The following is a 17,844-nucleotide window of genomic DNA, read 5'->3' as shown; positions in this document are numbered from 1 at the left end:
CGTGACGAAACTCCCGAGGTGATGGTCTGCGATAACTCCGAGAAGGCCGGAAGAAATAGGCAGTACGTTTCAGAGTATGCACTGTTTGCTGCCTCCGCTGCCAAGTGACTGCCGTGGTCGTCTGGGGGTCCTTTTAACGGGATCCAGGCGGTGACGTCAAGGCCATGGGTTGTACGTTGATTCGGGAGCCAGGTGGTGACAACCGGGTAACGTGGTTGTACGCTGATCCGCTTCTGCACAGTCAGTGCTGCTGCACTCAGGACGCAGGCGCCAAAGACGCCCGTGACAAAATCCCGAGGTGATGCTCTGCGATAGCTCCGAGAAGGCCTGGAGAAATAAGCAGTATGTTTCAGAGTACGCACTGTTTGCTGCCTCCTCTGCCAAGTGACTGCCGTGGTCGTCTGGGGGTCCTTTTAACGGGATCCAGGCGGTGACGACAAGGCCATGGGTTGTACGTTGAATCGGGAGCCAGGTGGTGACAACAGGGTAACGTGGTTGTACGCTGATCCGCTTCTACACTGTCAGTGCTGCTGCACTAAGGAAGCAGGTGCCGAAGATGCCTGTGACGAAAATCCCGAGGTGATGCTCTGCGATAGCTCCGAGAAGGCCTGAAAAAATAAGCAGTACGTTTCAGGGTGTGCACTGTTTGCTGCCTCCGCTGCCAAGTCACTGCCGTGGTCGTCTGGGGGTCCTTTTATCGGGATACAGGCGGTGATGACAAGGTCATGGGTTGCACGTTGACTCCTGATCCAGGTGGTGACGACAGGATAACGTGGTTGAACGCTGATCCGCTTCTGCACTGTCAGTGCTGCTGCACTCAGGACGCAGGCGCCAAAGATGCCCCTGACGAAAATCCCGACGTGATGCTCTGCGATAGCTCCGAGAAGGCCTGAAGAAATAGGCAGTACGTTTTAGAGTGTGCACTGTTTGCTGCCTCCGCTGCCAAGTGACTGCCGTGGTCGTCTGGGGGTCCTTTTACCGGGACCCAGGCTGTGTCGACAAGCTCATGGGTTGTACGTTGATTGGGGATCCAGGTGGTGACGACAAGGTAACGTGGTTGTACGCTGATCCACTTCTGCACTGTCAGTGCTGCTGCACTCAGGACGCAGGCGCCAAACATGCCCGTGACGAAAATCCCGAGGTGATGCTCTACGATAGCTCCGAGAAGGCCTGAAGAAATAAGCAGTACGTTTCAGAGTGTGCACAGTTTGCTGCTTCTGCTGCCAAGTGACTGCTGTGGTCGTCTGGGGATCATTTTAACGGGATCCAGGCGGTGTCGACAGGGTAACGTGATTGTACGCTGATCCGCTGCTGCACTGTCAGTGCTGCTGCACTCAGCACGCAGGCGCCAAAGAATCCCGTGACGAAACTCCCGAGGTGATGCTCTGCGATAGCTCCCGGAAGGCCTGAAGAAATAAGCAGTACGTGTCAGAGTGTGCACTGTTTCCTGCCTCCGCTGCCAAGTGACTGCCGTGGTCGTCTGGGGGTCCTTTTAACGGGATCCAGGCGGTGACGACAAGGCCATGGGTTGTACGTTGATTCGGGAGCCAGGTGGTGACGACACGGTAACGTGGTTGTACGCTGATCCGCTTCTGCACTGTCAGTGGTGCTGCACTCAGGACGCAGACGCCAAAGATGCCCGTGACCAAAATCCCGAGGTGATGCTCTGCGATAGCTCCGAGAAGGCCTGAAGAAATAAGCAGTACGTTTCAGAGTGTGCACTGTTTGCTGCCTCCACTGCCAAGTGACTGCCGGGGTCGTCTGGGGGTCCTTTTAACGCGATTCAGGCAATGACAACAAGGTCATGGGTTGTACGTTGATTCCTGATCCAGGTGGTGACGACAGGATAACGTGGTAGAACGCTGATCCGCTTCTGCACTGTCAGTGCTGCTGCACTCAGGACGCAGGCGCCAAAGATGCCCCTGACGAAAATCCTGACGTGATGCTCTGCGATAGCTCCGAGAAGGCCTGAAGAAATAAGCAGTACGTTTTAGAGTGTGCACTGTTTGCTGCCTCCGCTGCCAAGTGACTGCCGTGGTCGTCTGGGGGTTCTTTTAACGGGATCCCGGCGGTGTCGACAAGGTCCTGGGTTGTACGTTGATTGGGGATCCAGGTGGTGACGACAAGGTAACGTGGTTGTACGCTCATCCGCTTCTGCACTGTCAGTGCTCCTTCACTCAGGACGCAGGCACCAAAGATGCCCGTGACGAAAATCCCGAGGTGATGCTCTGCGATAGCTCCGAGAAGGCCTGAAGAAATAAGCAGTACGTTTCAGAGTGTGCACTGTTTGCTGCTTCTGCTGGCAAGTGACTGCTGTGGTCGTCTGGGGATCATTTTAACGGGATTTAGGCTGTGATGACAGGGTAACGTGATTGTACGCTGATCCGCTCCTGCACTATCAGTGCTGCTGCACTCAGCACGCAGGCGCCAAAGAATCCCGTGACGAAACTCCCGAGGTGATGCTCCGCGATAGCTCCCGGAAGGCCTGAAGAAATAAGCAGTACGTGTCAGAGTGTGCACTGTTTGCTGCCTCCGCTGCCAAGTGACTGCCGTGGTCGTCTGGGGGTCCTTTTAACGGGTTCCAGGCGGTGACGACAAGGCCATGGGTTTTAAGTTGATTCAGGAGCCAGGTGGAGAAAACAGGGTAACGCGGTTGTACGCTGATCCGCTTCTGCACTTTCAGTGCTGCTGCACTCAGGACGCAGGCGCCAATGATGCCCGTGACGAAAATCCCGAGGTGATGCTCTGCGATAGCTCCGAGAAGGCCTGGAGAAATAAGCAGTATGTTTCAGAGTATGCACTGTTTGCTGCCTCCGCTGCCAAGTGACTGCCGTGGTCGTCTGGGGGTCCTTTTAACGGGATCCAGGTGGTGACGACAAGGCCATGGGTTTTACGTTGATTCAGGAGCCAGGTGGTGACAACAGGGTAACGTGGTTGTACGCTGATCGGCTTCTGCACTGTCAGTGCTGCTGCACACAGGACGCAGGCGCCAGAGATTGCCGTGACGAAACTCCCGAGGTGATGCTCTGCGATAGCTCCCGCAAGGCCTGATGAAATAAGCAGTAAATTTCAGAGTGTGCACTGTTTGCTGCCTCCGCTGCCAAGTGACTGCCGTGGTCGTCTCGGGGTCCTTTAACGGGATCCAGGCGGTGACGACAAGGCCATGGGTTTTACGTTGATTCAGGAGCCAGGTGGTGACAACAGAGTAACGTGGTTGTACGCTGATCGGCCTCTGCACTGTCAGTGCTGCTGCACACAGGACGCAGGCGCCAGAGATTGCCGTGACGAAACTCCCGAGGTGATGCTCTGCGATAGCTCCCGCAAGGCCTGAAGAAATAAGCAGTACATTTCAGAGTGTGCACTGTTTGCTGCCTCCGCTGCCAAGTGACTGCCGTGGTCGTCTGGGGGTCCTTTAACGGGATCCAGGCGGTGACGACAAGGTCATGGGTTGTACGTTGATTCGGGATCCAGCTGGTGACGACAAGGTAACGTGGTTGTACGCTGATACACTTCTGCACTGTCAGTGCTGCTGCACTCAGGACGCAGGCGCCAAACATGCCCGTGACGAAAATCCCGAGGTGATGCTCTGCGATAGCTCCGAGAAGGCCTGAAGAAATAAGCAGTACGTTTCAGAGTGTGCACTGTTTGCTGCTTCTGCTGCCAAGTGACTGCTGTGGTCGTCTGGGGATCATTTTAACGGGATCCAGGCGGTGACGACAGGGTAACGTGATTGTACGCTGATCCGCTCCTGCACTGTCAGTGCTGCTGCACTCAGCACGCAGGCGCCAAAGAATCCCGTGACGAAACTCCCGAGGTGATGCTCTGCGGTAGCTCCCGGAAGGACTGAAGAAATAAGCAGTACGTGTCAGAGTGTGAACTGTTTGCTGCCTCCGCTGCCAAGTGACTGGCGTGGTCGTCTAGGTGTCCTTTTAACGGGATCCAGGCGGTGACGACAAGGCCATGGGTTGGAGGTTGATTCGGGAGCCAGGTGGTGACGACAGGGCAACGTGGTTGTACGCTGATCCGCTTCTGCACTGTCAGTGCTGCTGCAATCAGGACGCAGGCGCCAAAGATTCCCGTTACGAAACTCCCGAGGTGATGCTCTGCGATAGCTCCCGCAAGGCCTGAAGAAATAAGCAGTACGTTTCTGGTTGTGCACTCTTTGCTGCCTCCGCTGCCAATTGACTGCCGTGGTCGTCTGGGGGTCCTTTTAACGGGATCCGGGTGGTGACGACAAGGCCACGGGTTGTACGTTGATTCGGGAGCCAGGTGGTGACGACACGGTAACGTGGTTGTACGCTGATCCGCTTCTGCACTGTCGGTGCTGCTGCAGTCCGGACACAGTCGCCAAAGATGCCCGTGACGAAAATCCCGAGGTGATGCTCTGCGATAGCTCCGAGAAGGCCTGAAGAAATAAGCAGTACGTTTTAGAGTGTGCACTGTTTGCTGCCTCCGCTGCCAAGTGACTGCCGTGGTCGTCCGGGGGTTCTTTTAACGGGATCCAGGCGGTGTCGACAAGGTCCTGGGTTGTACGTTGATTGGGGATCCAGGTGGTGACGACAAGGTAACGTGGTTGTACGCTGATCCGCTTCTGCACTGTCAGTGGTGCTGCACTCAGGACGCAGGCGCCAAGGATGTCCGTGACGAAAATCCCGAGGTGATGCTCTGCGATAGCTCCGAGAAGGCCTGGAGAAATAAGCAGTACGTTTCAGAGTATGCACTGTTTGCTGTCTCCACTGCCAAGTAACTGCCGTGGTCGTCTGAGGGTCCTTTTAACTGGATCCAGGCGGTGACGACAAGGCCATGGGTTTTACGTTGATTCAGGAGCCAGGTGGTGACAACAGGGTAACGTGGTTGTACGCTGATCGGCTTCTGCACTGTCAGTGCTGCTGCACACAGGACGCAGGCGCCAGAGATTGCCGTGACGAAATTCCCGAGGTGATGCTCTGCGATAGCTCCCGCAAGGCCTGAAGAAATAAGCAGTACGTTTCTGGTTGTGCACTGTTTCCTGCCTCCGCTGCCAATTGACTGCCGTGGTCGTCTGGGGGTCCTTTTAACGGGATCCAGGCGGTGACGACAAGGTCATGGGTTGTACGTTGATTCGGGATCCAGGTGGTGTCGACAGGGTAACGTGGTTGTACGCTTATCCGCTTCTGCACTGTCAGCGCTGCTGCAATCAGGACGCAGGCGCCAAAGATTCCCGTTACGAAACTCCCGAGGTGATGCTCTGCGATAGCTCCCGCAAGGCCTGAAGAAATAAGCAGTACGTTTCTGGTTGTGCACTGTTTCCTGCCTCCGCTGCCAATTGACTGCCGTGGTCGTCTGGGGGTCCTTTTAACGGGATCCAGGCGGTGACGAAGGGGTCATGCGTTGTACGTTGATTCGGGATCCAAGTGGTGTCGACAGGGTAACGTGGTTGAACGCTGATCCGCTTCTGCACTGTCAATGCTGCTGCACTCAGGACACAGGCGCCAAAGATGCCCATGACGAAAATCCCGAGGTGATGCTCAGCGATAGCTCGGAGAAGGCCTGAAGAAATAAGCATTACGTTTCAGAGTGTGCACTGTTTGCTGCTTCTGCTGCCAAGTGACTGCTGTGGTCGTCTGGGGATCATTTTAACGGGATCCAGGCGGTGATGACAGGGTAACGTGATTGTACGCTGATCCGCTTTTGCACTGTCAGTGCTGCTGCACTCAGGACGCAGGCGCCAAAGATGCCCGTGACGAAAATCCCGAGGTGATGCTCTGCGATAGCTCCGAGAAGGCCTGGAGAAATGAGCAGTACTTTTCAGAGTATGCACTGTTTGCTGCATCCGCTGCCAAGTGACTGCCGTGGTCGTCTGGGGGTCCTTTTAACGGGATCCTGGCGGTGACGACAAGGCCAAGGGTTGTACGTTGATTCGGGAGCCAGGTGGTGATGACAGGGTAACGTGGTTGTACGCTGATCCGCTTCTGCACTGTCAGTGCTGCTGCACTCAGGACGCAGGCGCCAAAGATGCCCATGACGAAAATCCCGAGGTGATGCTCAGCGATAGCTCGGAGAAGGCCTGAAGAAATAAGCATTACGTTTCAGAGTGTGCACTGTTTGCTGCTTCTGCTGCCAAGTGACTGCTGTGGTCGTCTGGGGATCATTTTAACGGGATCCAGGCGGTGATGACAGGGTAACGTGATTGTACGATGATCCCCTCCTGCACTATCAGTGCTGCTGCACTCAGCACGCAGGCGCCAAAGAATCCCGTGACGAAACTCCCGAGGTGATGCTCTGCGATAGCTCCCGGAAGGCCTGAAGAAATAAGCAGTACGTGTCAGAGTGTTCACTGTTTGCTGCCTCCGCTGCCAAGTGACTGCCGTGGTCGTCTGGGGGTCCTTTTAACGGGTTCCAGGCGGTGACGACAAGGCCATGGGTTTTACGTTGATTCAGGAGCCAGGTGGTGACAACAGGGTAACGTGGTTGTACGCTGATCCGCTTCTGCACTGTCAGTGCTGCTGCACTCAGGACGCAGGCGCCAAAGATGCCTGTGACGAAAATCCCGAGGTGATGCTCTGCGATAGCTCCGAGAAGGCCTGGGGAAATAAGCAGTACGTTTCAGAGTCTGCACTGCTTGCTGCCTCCATTGCCAAGTGACTGCCGTGGTCGTCTGAGGGTCCTTTTAACGGGATCCAGGCGGTGACGACAAGGCCATGGGTTTTACGTTGATTCAGGAGCCAGGTGTTGACAACAGGGTAACGAGGTTGTACGCTGATTCGCTTCTGCACCGTCAGTGCTGCTTCACTCAGGACGCAGGCGCCAAAGATGCCCGTGACGAAAATCCCGAGGTGATGCTCTGCGATAGCTCCGAGAAGGCCTGAAGAAATAAGAAGTGCGTTTCAGAGTGTGCACTGTTTGCTGCTTCTGCTGCCAAGTGACTGGCGTGGTCGTCTGGGGGTCGTTTTAACGGGATCCAGGCGGTGACGACAAGGCCATGGGTTGTACGTTGATTCGGGAGCCAGGTGGTGACGACAGGGTAACGTGGTTGTACGCTGATCCGCTTCTGCACTGTCAGTGCTGCTGCAATCAGGACGCAGGCGCCAAAGATTCCCTTTACCAAACTCCCGAGGTGATGCTCTGCGATAACTGCCGCAAGGCCTGAAGTAATAAGCAGTACGTTTCTGGTTGTGCACTGTTTGCTGCCTCCGCTGCCAATTGACTGCCGTGGTCGTCTGGAGGTCCTATTAACGGGATCCAGGCGGTGATGACAAGGCCATGGGTTGTATGTTGATTCGCGAGCCAGGTGGTGACGACACGGTAACGTGGTTGTACGCTGATCCGCTTCTACACTGTCAGTGTTGCTGCACTCAGGAAGCAGGCGCCAAAGATGCCCGTGACGAAAATCCCGAGGTGATGCTCTGCGATAGCTCCGAGAAGGCCTGAAGAAATAAGCAGTACGTTTCAGAGTGTGCACTGTTTGCTGCCTCCGCTGCCAAGTGACTGCCGTGGTCGTCTGGGGGTCCTTTTAACGGGATCCAGGCGGTGACGACAAGGTCATGGGTTGTACGTTGATTCGGGATCCAGGTGGTGACGACAGGATAACGTTGTTGAACGCTGATCCGCTTCTGCACTGTCAGTGCTGCTGCACTCAGGACGCAGGCGCCAAAGATGCCCCTGACGAAAATCCCGACGTGATGCTCTGCGATAGCTCCCAGAAGGCCTGAAGAAATGAGCAGTACGTTTTATAGTGTGCACTGTTTTCTGCCTCCGCTGCCAAGTGACTGCCGTGGTCGTCTGGGGGTCCTTTTAACGGGACCCAGGCGGTGTCGACAAGGTCATGGGTTGTACGTTGATAGAGGGTCCAGGTGGTGACGACAAGGTAACGTGGTTGTACGCTGATCCGCTTCTGTACTGTCAGTGCTGCTGCACTCAGGACGCAGGCGCCGAAGATGCCCGTGACGAAAATCCCGAGGTGATGCTCTGCGATAGCTCCGAGAAGGCCTGAAGAAATAAGAAGTACGTTTCAGAGTGTGCACTGTTTGCTGCTTGTGCTGCCAATTGACTGCTGTGGTCGTCTGGGGATCATTTTAACGGGATCCAGGCGGTGATGACAGGGTAACGTGATTGTACGCTGATCCGCTTTTGCACTGTCAGTGCTGCTGCACTCAGGACGCAGGCGCCAAAGAATCCCGTGACGAAACTCCCGAGGTGATGCTCTGCGATAGCTCCCGGAATGCCTGAAGAAATACGCAGTACGTGTCAGAGTGTGCACTGTTTCCTGCCTCCGCTGCCAAGTGACTGCCGTGGTCGTCTGGGGGTCCTTTTAACGGGTTCCAGGCGGTCACGACAAGGCCATGGGTTTTACGTTGATTGGGGAGCCAGGTGGTGACAACAGGGTAACGTGGTTGTACGCTGATCCGCTTCTGCACTGTCAGTGCTGCTGCACTCTGGTCGCAGGCGCCAAAGATGCCCGTGACGAAAATCCCGAGGTGATGCTCTGCGGTAGCTCGGAGAAGGCCTGGAGAAATAAGCATTACGTTTGAGAGTATGCACTGTTTGCTGCCTCCGCTGCCAAGTGACTGCCGTGGTCGTCTGGGGGTCCTTTTAACGGGATCCAGGCGGTGACGACAAGGCCATGGGTTGTACGTTGATTCGGGAGCCAGGTGGTGACGACAGGGTAACGTGGTTGTACGCTGATCCGCTTCTGCACTGTCAGTGCTGCTGCAATCAGGACGCAGGCGCCAAAGATTCCCTTTACCAAACTCCCGAGGTGATGCTCTGCGATAACTCTCGCAAGGCCTGAAGTAATAAGCAGTACGTTTCTGGTTGTGCACTGTTTGCTGCCTCCGCTGCCAATTGACTGCCGTGGTCGTCTGGGGGTCCTATTAACGGGATCCAGGCGGTGATGACAAGGCCATGGGTTGTACGTTGATTCGCGAGCCAGGTGGTGACGACACGGTAACGTGGTTGTACGCTGATCCGCTTCTACACTGTCAGTGTTGCTGCACTCAGGAAGCAGGCGCCAAAGATGCCCGTGACGAAAATCCCGAGGTGATGCTCTGCGATAGCTCCGAGAAGGCCTGAAGAAATAAGCAGTACGTTTCAGAGTGTGCACTGTTTGCTGCCTCCGCTGCCAAGTGACTGCCGTGGTCGTCTGGGGGTCCTTTTAACGGGATCCAGGCGGTGACGACAAGGTCATGGGTTGTACGTTGATTCGGGATCCAGGTGGTGACGACAGGATAACGTGGTTGAACGCTGATCCGCTTCTGCACTGTCAGTGCTGCTGCACTCAGGACGCAGGCGCCAAAGATGCCCCTGACGAAAATCCCGACGTGATGCTCTGCGATAGCTCCCAGAAGTCCTGAAGAAATAAGCAGTACGTTTTATAGTGTGCACTGTTTGCTGCCTCCGCTGCCAAGTGACTGCCGTGGTCGTCTGGGGGTCCTTTTAACGGGACCCAGGCGGTGTGGACAAGGTCATGGGTTGTACGTTGATAGAGGGTCCAGGTGGTGACGACAAGGTAACGTGGTTGTACGCTGATCCGCTTCTGTACTGTCAGTGCTGCTGCACTCAGGACGCAGGTGCCGAAGATGCCCGTGACGAAAATCCCGAGGTGATGCTCTGCGATAGCTCCGAGAAGGCCTGAAGAAATAAGAAGTACGTTTCAGAGTGTGCACTGTTTGCTGCTTGTGCTGCCAATTGACTGCTGTGGTCGTCTGGGGATCATTTTAACGGGATCCAGGCGGTGATGACAGGGTAACGTGATTGTACGCTGATCCGCTTTTGCACTGTCAGTGCTGCTGCACTCAGGACGCAGGCGCCAAAGATGCCCCTGACGAAAATCCCGACGTGATGCTCTGCGATAGCTCCCAGAAGTCCTGAAGAAATAAGCAGTACGTTTTATAGTGTGCACTGTTTGCTGCCTCCGCTGCCAAGTGACTGGCGTGGTCGTCTAGGGGTCCTTTTAACGGGATCCAGGCGGTGACGACAAGGCCATGGGTTGAACGTTGATTGGGGAGCCAGGTGGTGACAACAGGGTAACGTGATTGTACGCTGATCCGCTCCTGCACTGGCAGTGCTGCTGCATTCAGGTCGCAGGCGCCAAAGATGCCCGTGACGAAAATCCCGAGGTGATGCTCTGCGATAGCTCCCGGAAGGCCTGAAGAAATAAGCAGTACGTGTCACAGTGTGCACTGTTTCCTACCTCCGCTGCCAAGTGACTGCTGTGGTCGTCTTGGGGTCCTTTTAACGGGATCCAGGTGGTGACGACAAGACCAAGGGTTGTACGTTGATTCGGGAGCCAGGTGGTGACGACACGGTAACGTGGTTGTACGCTGATCCGCTTCTGCACTGTCAGTGCTGCTGCACTCAGGACGCAGGCGCCAAAGATGCCCGTGACATAAATCCCGAGGTGATGCTCTGTGATAGCTCCGAGAAGGCCTAAAGAAATAAGCAGTACAATTCAGGTTGTGCACTGTTTGCTGCCTCCGCTGCCAAGTGACTGGCGTGGTCGTCTAGGGGTCCTTTTAACGGGATCCAGGCGGTGACGACAAGGCCATGGGTTGAACGTTGATTCGGGAGCCAGGTGGTGACGACAGGGTAACTTGGTTGTACGCTGATCCGCTTCTGCACTGTCAGTGCTGCTGCAATCAGGACGCAGGCGCCAAAGATTCCCGTTACGAGACTCCCGAGGTGATGCTCTGCGATAGCTCCCGCAAGGCCTGAAGAAATAAGCAGTACGTTTCTGGTTGGCCACTCTTTGCTGCCTCCGCTGCCAATTGACTGCCGTGGTCGTCTATGGGTCCTTTTAACGGGATCCAGGCGGTGACGACAAGGCCACGGGTTGTACGCTGATTCGGGAGCCAGGTGGTGACGACACGGTAACGTGGTTGTACGCTGATCCGCTTCTACACTGTCAGTGCTGCTGCAGTCAGGACGCAGGCGCCAAAGGTCCCGTGACGAAAATCCCGAGGTGATGCTCTGCGATAGCTCCGAGAAGGCCTGAAGAAATAAGCAGTACGTTTCAGAGTATGCACTGTTTGCTGCCTCCGCTGCCAAGTGACTGCCGGTGTCGTCTGGGGGTCCTTTTAACGGGATTCAGGCGGTGACAACAAGGTCATGGGTTGTACGTTGATTGCGGATCCAGGTGGCGACGACAGGATAACGTGGTTGAACGCTGATCCACTTCTGCACTGTCAGTGCTGCTGCACTCAGGACGCAGGCGCCAAAGATGCCCCTGACGAAAATCCCGAAGTGATGCTCTGCGATAGCTCCCAGAAGTCCTGAAGAAATAAGCAGTACGTTTCAGAGTATGCACTATTTGCTGCCTCCGCTGCCAAGTGACTGACGTGGTCGTCTGGGGGTCCTTTTAACGGGATCCAGGCGGTGACGACAAGGTCATGGGTTGTACGTTGATTCGGGATCCAGGTGGTGACGACAGGGTAACGTGGTTGAACGCTGATCCGCTTCTGCACTGTCAGTGCTGCGGCACTCAGGACGCAGGCGCCAAAGATGCCCGTGACGAAAATCTCGAGGTGATGCTCTGCGATAGTTCCGAGAAGGCCTGAAGAAATAAGCAGCACGTTTCAGAGTGTGCACTGTTTGCTGCCGCCGCTGCCAAGTGACTGCCGGGGTCGTCTGGGGGTCCTTTTAACGGGTTTCAGGCGGTGACGACAAGGTCATGGGTTGTACGTTGATTCGTGATCCAGGTGGTGACGACCGGATCTCGTGGTTGTACGCTGATCCGCTTCTACACTGTCAGTGCTGCTGCACTCAGGACGCAGGCGCCAAAGGTGCCCGTGACAAAAATCCCGAGGTGATGCTCTGTGATAGCTCCGAGAAGGCCTGAAGAAATAAGCAGTACGTTTCAGAGTGTGCACTGCTTAGTGCCTCCGCTGCCAAGTGACTGCCGTGGTCGTCTGGGGGGTCCTTTACCGGGATCCAGGCGGTGACGACAAGGTCATGGGTTGTACGTTGATTCGGTATCGAGGTGGTGACGACAGGGTAACGTGGCTGAACGCTGATCCGCTTCTGCACTGTCAGTGCTGCGGCACTCAGGACGCAGGCGCCAAAGATGCCCGTGACGAAAATCTCGAGGTGATGCTCTGCGATAGTTCCGAGAAGGCCTGAAGAAATAAGCAGTACGTTTCAGAGTGTGCACTGTTTGCTGCCTCCACTGCCAAGTGACTGCCGGGGTCGTCTGGGGGTCCTTTTAACGGGATTCAGGCGGTGACAACAAGGTCATGGTTTGTACGTTGATTCCTGATCCAGGTGGTGACGACAAGATAACGTGGTTGAACGCTGATCCGCTTCTGCACTGTCAGTGCTGCGGCACTCAGGACGCAGGCGCCAAAGATGCCCGTGACGAAAATCTCGAGGTGATGCTCTGCGATAGTTCCGAGAAGGCCTGAAGAAATAAGCAGTACGTTTCAGAGTGTGCACTGTTTGCTGCCTCCACTGCCAAGTGACTGCCGGGGTCGTCTGGGGGTCCTTTTAGCGGGATTCAGGCGGTGACAACAAGGTCATGGTTTGTACGTTGATTCCTGATCCAGGTGGTGACGACAAGATAACGTGGTTGAACGCTGATCCGCTTCTGCACTGTCAGTGCTGCTGCACTCAGGACGCAGGCGCCAAAGATGCCCCTGACGAAAATCCCGACGTGATGCTCTGCGATAGCTCCCAGAAGGCCTGAAGAAATGAGCAGTACGTTTTATAGTGTGCACTGTTTTCTGCCTCCGCTGCCAAGTGACTGCCGTGGTCGTCTGGGGGTCCTTTTAACGGGACCCAGGCGGTGTCGACAAGGTCATGGGTTGTACGTTGATAGAGGGTCCAGGTGGTGACGACAAGGTAACGTGGTTGTACGCTGATCCGCTTCTGTACTGTCAGTGCTGCTGCACTCAGGACGCAGGCGCCGAAGATGCCCGTGACGAAAATCCCGAGGTGATGCTCTGCGATAGCTCCGAGAAGGCCTGAAGAAATAAGAAGTACGTTTCAGAGTGTGCACTGTTTGCTGCTTGTGCTGCCAATTGACTGCTGTGGTCGTCTGGGGATCATTTTAACGGGATCCAGGCGGTGATGACAGGGTAACGTGATTGTACGCTGATCCGCTTTTGCACTGTCAGTGCTGCTGCACTCAGGACGCAGGCGCCAAAGAATCCCGTGACGAAACTCCCGAGGTGATGCTCTGCGATAGCTCCCGGAATGCCTGAAGAAATACGCAGTACGTGTCAGAGTGTGCACTGTTTCCTGCCTCCGCTGCCAAGTGACTGCCGTGGTCGTCTGGGGGTCCTTTTAACGGGTTCCAGGCGGTCACGACAAGGCCATGGGTTTTACGTTGATTGGGGAGCCAGGTGGTGACAACAGGGTAACGTGGTTGTACGCTGATCCGCTTCTGCACTGTCAGTGCTGCTGCACTCTGGTCGCAGGCGCCAAAGATGCCCGTGACGAAAATCCCGAGGTGATGCTCTGCGGTAGCTCGGAGAAGGCCTGGAGAAATAAGCATTACGTTTGAGAGTATGCACTGTTTGCTGCCTCCGCTGCCAAGTGACTGCCGTGGTCGTCTGGGGGTCCTTTTAACGGGATCCAGGCGGTGACGACAAGGCCATGGGTTGTACGTTGATTCGGGAGCCAGGTGGTGACGACAGGGTAACGTGGTTGTACGCTGATCCGCTTCTGCACTGTCAGTGCTGCTGCAATCAGGACGCAGGCGCCAAAGATTCCCTTTACCAAACTCCCGAGGTGATGCTCTGCGATAACTCTCGCAAGGCCTGAAGTAATAAGCAGTACGTTTCTGGTTGTGCACTGTTTGCTGCCTCCGCTGCCAATTGACTGCCGTGGTCGTCTGGGGGTCCTATTAACGGGATCCAGGCGGTGATGACAAGGCCATGGGTTGTACGTTGATTCGCGAGCCAGGTGGTGACGACACGGTAACGTGGTTGTACGCTGATCCGCTTCTACACTGTCAGTGTTGCTGCACTCAGGAAGCAGGCGCCAAAGATGCCCGTGACGAAAATCCCGAGGTGATGCTCTGCGATAGCTCCGAGAAGGCCTGAAGAAATAAGCAGTACGTTTCAGAGTGTGCACTGTTTGCTGCCTCCGCTGCCAAGTGACTGCCGTGGTCGTCTGGGGGTCCTTTTAACGGGATCCAGGCGGTGACGACAAGGTCATGGGTTGTACGTTGATTCGGGATCCAGGTGGTGACGACAGGATAACGTGGTTGAACGCTGATCCGCTTCTGCACTGTCAGTGCTGCTGCACTCAGGACGCAGGCGCCAAAGATGCCCCTGACGAAAATCCCGACGTGATGCTCTGCGATAGCTCCCAGAAGTCCTGAAGAAATAAGCAGTACGTTTTATAGTGTGCACTGTTTGCTGCCTCCGCTGCCAAGTGACTGCCGTGGTCGTCTGGGGGTCCTTTTAACGGGACCCAGGCGGTGTGGACAAGGTCATGGGTTGTACGTTGATAGAGGGTCCAGGTGGTGACGACAAGGTAACGTGGTTGTACGCTGATCCGCTTCTGTACTGTCAGTGCTGCTGCACTCAGGACGCAGGTGCCGAAGATGCCCGTGACGAAAATCCCGAGGTGATGCTCTGCGATAGCTCCGAGAAGGCCTGAAGAAATAAGAAGTACGTTTCAGAGTGTGCACTGTTTGCTGCTTGTGCTGCCAATTGACTGCTGTGGTCGTCTGGGGATCATTTTAACGGGATCCAGGCGGTGATGACAGGGTAACGTGATTGTACGCTGATCCGCTTTTGCACTGTCAGTGCTGCTGCACTCAGGACGCAGGCGCCAAAGATGCCCCTGACGAAAATCCCGACGTGATGCTCTGCGATAGCTCCCAGAAGTCCTGAAGAAATAAGCAGTCCGTTTTATAGTGTGCACTGTTTGCTGCCTCCGCTGCCAAGTGACTGCCGTGGTCGTCTGGGGGTCCTTTTAACGGGATCCAGGCGGTGACGACAAGGCCATGGGTTGAACGTTGATTGGGGAGCCAGGTGGTGACAACAGGGTAACGTGGTTGTACGCTGATCCGCTTCTGCATTGTCAGTGCTGCTGCACTCAGGTCGCAGGCGCCAAAGATGCCCGTGACGAAAATCCCGAGGTGATGCTCTGCGATAGCTCGGAGAAGGCCTGGAGAAATAAGCATTACGTTTGAGAGTATGCACTGTTTGCTGCCTCCGCTGCCAAGTGACTGCCGTGGTCGTCTGGGGGTCCTTTTAACGGGATCCAGGCGGTGAAGACAAGGCGAAGGGTTGTACGTTGATTCGGGAGCCAGGTGGTGACGACAGGGTAACGTGGTTGTACGCAGATCCGCTTCTGCACTGTCAGTGCTGCTGCACTCAGACGCAGGCGCCAAAGATGCCCGCGACGTAAATCCCGAGGTGATGCTCAGCGATAGCTCCGAGAAGGCCTAAAGAAATAAGCAGTACAATTCAGAGTGTGCACTGTTTGCTGCCTCCGCTGCCAAGTGGCTGGCGTGGTCGTCTGGGGGTCCTTTTAACGGGATCCAGGCGGTGACGACAAGGCCATGGGTTGGTCGTTGATTCGGGAGCCAGGTGGTGACGACAGGGTAACGTGGTTGTACGCTGATCCGCTTCTGCACTGTCAGTGCTGCTGCAATCAGGACGCAGGCGCCAAAGATTCCCGTTACAAAACTCCCGAGGTGATGCTCTGCGATAGCTCCCGCAAGGCCTGAAGTTATAAGCAGTACGTTTCTGGTTGTGCACTGTTTGCTGCCTCCGCTGCCAATTGACTGCCGTGGTCGTCTGGGGGTCCTTTTAATGGGATCCAGGCGGTGACGACAAGGCCATGGTTTGTACGTTGATTCGCGAGCCAGGTGGTGGCGACACGGTAACGTGGTCGTACGCTAATCCGCTTCTACACTGTCAGTGTTGCTGCACTCAGGACGCAGGCGCCAAAGATGCCCGTGACATAAATCCCGAGGTGATGCTCTGTGATAGCTCCGAGAAGGCCTAAAGAAATAAGCAGTACAATTCAGGGTGTGCACTGTTTGCTGCCTCCGCTGCCAAGTGACTGGCGTGGTCGTCTAGGGGTCCTTTTAACGGGATCCAGGCGGTGACGACAAGGCCATGGGTTGAACGTTGATTGGGGAGCCAGGTGGTGACAACAGGGTAACGTGATTGTACGCTGATCCGCTCCTGCACTGGCAGTGCTGCTGCACTCAGGTCGCAGGCGCCAAAGATGCCCGTGACGAAAATCCCGAGGTGATGCTCTGCGATAGCTCCCGGAAGGCCTGAAGAAATAAGCAGTACGTGTCACAGTGTGCACTGTTTCCTACCTCCGCTGCCAAGTGACTGCTGTGGTCGTCTTGGGGTCCTTTTAACGGGATCCAGGTGGTGACGACAAGACCAAGGGTTGTACGTTGATTCGGGAGCCAGGTGGTGACGACACGGTAACGTGGTTGTACGCTGATCCGCTTCTGCACTGTCAGTGCTGCTGCACTCAGGACGCAGGCGCCAAAGATGCCCGTGACATAAATCCCGAGGTGATGCTCTGTGATAGCTCCGAGAAGGCCTAAAGAAATAAGCAGTACAATTCAGGTTGTGCACTGTTTGCTGCCTCCGCTGCCAAGTGACTGGCGTGGTCGTCTAGGGGTCCTTTTAACGGGATCCAGGCGGTGACGACAAGGCCATGGGTTGAACGTTGATTCGGGAGCCAGGTGGTGACGACAGGGTAACTTGGTTGTACGCTGATCCGCTTCTGCACTGTCAGTGCTGCTGCAATCAGGACGCAGGCGCCAAAGATTCCCGTTACGAGACTCCCGAGGTGATGCTCTGCGATAGCTCCCGCAAGGCCTGAAGAAATAAGCAGTACGTTTCTGGTTGGCCACTCTTTGCTGCCTCCGCTGCCAATTGACTGCCGTGGTCGTCTATGGGTCCTTTTAACGGGATCCAGGCGGTGACGACAAGGCCACGGGTTGTACGCTGATTCGGGAGCCAGGTGGTGACGACACGGTAACGTGGTTGTACGCTGATCCGCTTCTACACTGTCAGTGCTGCTGCAGTCAGGACGCAGGCGCCAAAGGTCCCGTGACGAAAATCCCGAGGTGATGCTCTGCGATAGCTCCGAGAAGGCCTGAAGAAATAAGCAGTACGTTTCAGAGTGTGCACTGTTTGCTGCTTCTGCTGCCAAGTGACTGCTGTGGTCGTCTGGGGATCATTTTAACGGGATCCAGGCGGTGATGACAGGGTAACGTGATTGTACGCTGATCCGCTCCTGCACTACCAGTGCTGCTGCACTCAGCACGCAGGCGCCAAAGAATCCCGTGACGAAACTCCCGAGGTGATGCTCTGCGATAGCTCCCGGAAGGCCTGAAGAAATAAGCAGTACGTGTCAGAGTGTGCACTGTTTGCTGCCTCCGCTGCCAAGTGACTGCCGTGGTCGTCTGGGGGTCCTTTTAACGGGTTCCCGGCAGTGACGACAAGGACATGGGTTTTACGTTGATTCAGGAGCCAGGTGGTGACAACAGGGTAACGTGGTTGTACGCTGATCCGCTTCTGCACTGTCAGTGCTGCTGCACTCAGGACGCAGGCGCCGAAGATGCCCGTGACGAAAATCCCGAGGTGATGCTCTGCGATAGCTCCCGCAAGGCCTGAAGAAATAAGCAGTACGTGTCAGAGTGTGCACTGTTTCCTACCTCCGCTGCCAAGTGACTGCTGTGGTCGTCTTGGGGTCCTTTTAACGGGATCCAGGTGGTGACGACAAGACCAAGGGTTGTACGTTGATTCGGGAGCCAGGTGGTGACGACACGGTAACGTGGTTGTACGCTGATCCGCTTCTGCACTGTCAGTGCTGCTGCACTCAGGACGCAGGCGCCAAAGATGCCCGTGACATAAATCCCGAGGTGATGCTCTGTGATAG

Source organism: Dermacentor albipictus, unplaced genomic scaffold (genome assembly GCF_038994185.2).
Source record: "Dermacentor albipictus isolate Rhodes 1998 colony unplaced genomic scaffold, USDA_Dalb.pri_finalv2 scaffold_12, whole genome shotgun sequence".
Lineage (NCBI taxonomy): Eukaryota > Metazoa > Arthropoda > Arachnida > Ixodida > Ixodidae > Dermacentor > Dermacentor albipictus.
This window is presented reverse-complemented; position numbering follows the sequence as displayed.